The sequence below is a fragment of the Gossypium hirsutum genome, chromosome A08 (genome assembly GCF_007990345.1).
Source record: "Gossypium hirsutum isolate 1008001.06 chromosome A08, Gossypium_hirsutum_v2.1, whole genome shotgun sequence".
Lineage (NCBI taxonomy): Eukaryota > Viridiplantae > Streptophyta > Magnoliopsida > Malvales > Malvaceae > Gossypium > Gossypium hirsutum.
In genome coordinates this window covers 22,725,528-22,730,709 of record NC_053431.1, presented here as the reverse complement: position 1 = coordinate 22,730,709, position 5,182 = coordinate 22,725,528, and the positions used below count along the sequence as shown (strand labels likewise).

Genomic DNA, 5,182 nt, shown 5'->3' with positions numbered 1-5,182 from the left:
ATTGGTGTACACGACCATGTTGCACGGCCGTGTCGATCTCCGTTCGCTTTTCCCACGCCCGTGTACAAAGGCGCACGCCCGTGTTAAACTGACAGGTTTACCCACGATTTCAAAAAATGGGCGTGTTGCACGCTCGTGTTAGTTTGGCAGTTTCGCCTACGGCCATATCGTACAATTGTGGCTACTTATCGCATCCCGTCTTGGGGAAGAAAATTTTGCCCTGTTTTCACACGGTCCTAAGCACGCCCGTGTTCTTGGTCATGTGTGCTTTCAAAAGCTTGCATTCTATGAGTCGGTTAGTATGTTAGATGTTAAAACTAAAATTTAAAGAAATTAATATTGTTAGTGCTCGAGTTGCCTCCCGAGAAGCACTTATTTATAGTCTAAGCTCGACTTACCTTTCCATTGAATGGTCATGGTGGTTCGAAGAGTTTATACTCCTTATTCCTGCTATGAATCTCATCAAAATAAGGTTTTAGGCGGGTATTGTTTACATTAAAAGTGCCGAACTTGGGATGATTTACCTCGACTGTACTGAATGGGAAAATGCTAAGTATCGTAAAAGGGATTTCTTCATTTAGTTTGGCAGTGATAATGTGAGGATCTGCGACATCTATTAAAATTTTATCTCCAACCTTAAGTTGATTTGGAAAGGTATTGAGCTTGTTCTGGCGTAGTTTTGGTTTATCGTGTGTTCTCGATTTATGTGTTTGCCATTTATCTAGCTCCTAGATTGGTAGCCTTTGTTTTTCATGAATAGATCTTCTACTATTGCTTGAAAATGGCTCATGTACTTCATTCAAACTCATTTCCTGCAAAGTAGGTTGCACTATATTGTCAGTTGTAGTAGAATGGTTTAGACAATCACCTTCAATTTTCGAAGCGTTGCCGAAATTGCGAGCTTGAAGGGTGATTGTTTTGTTTCCCACACGAAGTGTGAGCTCACCTGTGCCACATTAATAATCATTCCACCAGTTGCTAAAAAGGGTCTTCTTAAAATCAAAGGGGTGTTGTTATCCTCCTCTATGTCTAGAACAACGAAGTCAACGGGAAATATAAATTTATCGATTTTAACTAGCACATCTTCAATAATTCCCCTAGGAAATCTTATAGTTTTATCTGCTAATTGAATGCTCATCCTAGTCTGTTTGGGTTTCCCAAGACCTAGTTGTTTAAACATTCTGTACAGCATGACATTTATACTAGCCCCTAAATCAGCTAATGCATTATTAACATCTAAACTACTAATTAAGCAAGGAATTGTAAAACTCCCTAGATCTTTCAATTTGTTGGGTAGTTTATTCTGTAAAATAGCTACAAACTGCGTTTAGCTTCACATGTGAAGCCTCGTCCAACTTCCGCTTTTTTGCTAAAAGCTCCTTTAAAAATTTCATTATGTTTGGCATCTGCGATAGAGCTTTAATAAACGATATGTTAATATGTAAATTTTTAAGAGTTTAAGGAATTTACCGAATTGTTCATCTGAACGGTCTTTCCTTGTCACATTAGGGTTTGGCACATGAGGTTTGCATTCTGTACTTACCAGTTTCTGCTCATTGTGGTCTACCTCACCTTTACCTTTGATTACCTTAGTTTCTTGCCTTGGTTCTGGTTCAGGTGTGACTAACCATTCCTCATCTTGACTAGTAATCGCGTTGAGTTGCTCCCTTGGGTTAGATTCTGTATTGCTTGGCAAGCTACGTTGTGGTCATTCAGAAATCAACTTGGCAAGCTGTCCAATCTGAGTTTCGAGCCCTTGGATCGATGCTTGTTGATTCTTAAGTGCTGTCTCGGTATTTTGAAAATGAGTTTCTGACACTGATATAAACTTTGAGAGCATTTCTTCAAGGTTTGGCTTCTTTTCCTGTTGGTAGGGTGGTTGTTGAAAACCTGGAGGATATTGTGGCCTTTGATTTCCTTGACCGCTCCATGAGAAATTGGAATGGTTTCTCCAACTTGCATTATAAGTGTTACTATATGGGTTATTTTGGGATCTAGAGTTATTGTTACCTATATATTGGACTTGTTCCTCCTTGATGCTAGGGTTGAAGGGTTGATATTCTATGCACGCTCCTCCTCCATTTGAATCGCACCTCATCACTGGATGTACCTAAGTATAACTACACAAACTGTCAATTTTTTATATAAGAGTTCTACTTGGATAGATAGTATAGTAACCGCGTCGAGGTTGAAAACAAAGGTTGCTTTCGTCGGCTTTATTCTCATAACTTTCCACTGATAATTATTCAGTGACATCTCCTCAATAAATTTGTAAGCTGCCTCAGGTGTCTTATTATTGATAGTTCCTCCAGCGGTTGCATCAATCATCTGCCGAGTCGAAGGATGCAGGCCATTATGGAATGTTTGAACCTGTAGTCAAAGCGGTAACCCATGGTGAGGGCATTTTCTTAAAAGGTCCTTGTATCTCTCCCATGCATCGTAGAGTGTTTCTAAATCCATCTATACAAAAGAAGAGATATCATTACGTAATTTGGCTGTTTTAGCCGGTGAAAAATATTTTAATAAAATTTTTTCGGTCATTTGTTCCCAAGTAGTGATTGACCCTCGTGGTAACGAGTTCAACCATTGTTTAGCCTTATCCCTTAATGAAAAGGGAAACAACTGAAGCCGGATGGCGTCATAAAAAACACCATTAATTTTAAAGGTATCGCAAAATTCTAGGAGATTTTCCAAGTGAGCGTTGGGATCCTCGTCCTGCAAACCATCAAACTGAACAAACTATTGTATCGTTTGAATTGTGTTAGGTTTCAGTTCAAAATTGTTTGTAGCAATAGCAGGTCTAACTATACTTGACACATTTCCTGTTAAATTAGGTTTAGCATAATCATACATAGTGCTCGGAGTAGGATTTTGATTAACAACAATTGCAGGAGGTAGCTGATTTTCTTGGTTTTTAGCCATCTCCTCGGTTGGGGTTTGAATATCGTCCTCTTGCTCGTTCTCTATGTATCTTAAGCTTTGCCTTATTTCTCTTTGGTTTCTGTGAACTGTGCGATCGATCTCACTGTCAAAAAGTAATGGTCCTGACGGGTTTCTTTTAGTGATAAACTATAAAAAACTGCCAGAAGAAAATAAATGAAGAATTAGAAAAGAAAATAAGAATTTAAATTGCAATAAAAGTAAAATGCCTAAAGTCATAAAAATCGAGTGTTCCTAATATCTTAGTTCCCCGGAAATGGTGCCAAAAAATTGATACGTGATATTCGTGACAGGTTTTAAATATTTATAATGAATCGTTCTTGAAACTAACTATTATCACGATGAAGGCAAGTGTACCTATCGAACAGTAGTATAGCTTTAGCAAGACCGAATTGTCGAACCCAAAGGAACTAAAAGTACTAGTAATGACTGTCTTTTTATTTTCTAGCCTAAGAATAATGGGGTTTGTTTTAAATAACTAATTAACTAAACTAAGAATTCACAGAAAATAGAATTAGGGAATTACTTTTGGAAAAACGATTGAATTAAGACAATACCAAAGGAAAAATCCACCTAGACTTCACTTGTTATTTGACTCTGAATCGGACGATTTATTCATTTGACTTGATCCGTAGAAATCGCTAAGTTATATTATTATCCCTCTCGAGACTAACAACGTCTAACCTTAGGTTGAATAATTGAAATCTCTTTCTAATTAACTTCATAGGGTTGCATTAACTCGATCTATGGATCCCCTTATTAGGTTTCACCCTAATCCGGCAAAATCTTGTCACCCTATCTCTAGGCGCGCAATCAACTCCGCTTAATTATGACAAATGTATTCTTAGACATGGTCTATTCCTTCTCTAAATAAGAGCTTAACTTGAATCAATATCTTGGAATATTAAAACAAGAATTAAGAACACATAATTAAGGACAAGTCAAATATTTATCATACAATTTAGATAATAATAACAAGATTTATCTTAGGTTTCATCCCCTTAGGTATTTAGGGGTTTTAGTTCATAGCTAAAAAGGTAAACATCTTAGAAGAATAGTGAATACAAAACATAAAGAAAAACCCAAAACTCCTGAAGGGAAATTGAGGGGAGATCTTTGGTCTTGATGATGAATCCGGCTTCTAAGATGGATCAATAGACTTTTCTTAAGCAGTTCCCTGCTTCCTCCTCTGTACATCTTTTCCTCCTCCTTTAGGGTGTATTTATAGGCTTTGGAATACCTAAGAACCCTCAAAATTGGCCTTTTTTGAATTAGACTAAACTTGGGCTCGGCAGGGACACACCCGTGTGAAACGCCCGTGTGCGATTGCTTAAGGCCGTGGTCAAGGCTGTTAAATGGGCACGGGTGTGTGGTCCACCCGTGTGAGTCGTGCTTTGATTCTGCCAAATTGACACGGCCGTGTGGTCTGCCCGTGTTGATTTCGTGTGGATTGCTTTAGACGGGTGTTTTTTACCTTAAAAGTGCCAAACTTGGGATGACTTACCTCGACTGTACCGAATGGGAAAATGCTAAGTACCGTAAGAGGAATTTCTTCATTCGGTGTGGTAGTGACAATGTGAGGATCTACGGCATCTAATAAGACTTTATCTCTAACCTTAAGATGATGTGGGAAGGTGTTCAGCTCGTTCTGGCATAGTTCTGGTTTATCATGTGTTCTTGGTTTATGCGTCCGCCATTCATTTAGCTCCTCGATTTGTAGCCTTCGATCTCCATGAATAGGTCGCCTTCTACTGCTTGAGAATGACTCATGTGCTTCCTTCAGACTCATTTCCTGCAAAGTAGGTTGTACCATATTGTCAGTTTTAGTAGAATGGTCTAAACAACCACCTTCAATTTTCGATGTGTTGCCAGAATTGCGAGCTTGAAGGGTGATTGTTTCATCTCCCACATGGAGTGTGAGCTCACCTGTGCCAACATCAATAATAGTTTTAGCAGTTGCCAAAAAGGGCCTTCCTAAAATCAAAGGAGTGTTGCTATCCTCCTCTATGTCTAAAACAATGAAGTCAATGGGAAATATAAATTAATCGATTTTAACTAGCACATCTTCAATAATACCCCTAGGAAATCTTATAGTTTCATTTGCTAATTGAATGCTCATCCTAGTCTGTTTGGGTTTCCCAAGACCTAATTGTTTGAACATTTTGTAGGGCATGGCGTTAATACTAGCTCCTAACTCAGCTAATGCATTATTATTATCTAAACTACAAATTAAGCAAGGAAT

General features: G+C 38.3%; 1 non-coding gene across 1 annotated transcript; it reads left to right on the top strand.

The window, feature by feature from the left end:
* Nucleotides 1-2,386: 2,386 nt before the first annotated feature.
* On the top strand, nucleotides 2,387-2,493 carry LOC121205648 (small nucleolar RNA R71). Its single transcript, XR_005900724.1, has one exon. It is a non-coding gene; the product is annotated as a small nucleolar RNA R71 (small nucleolar RNA).
* Nucleotides 2,494-5,182: the final 2,689 nt, after the last annotated feature.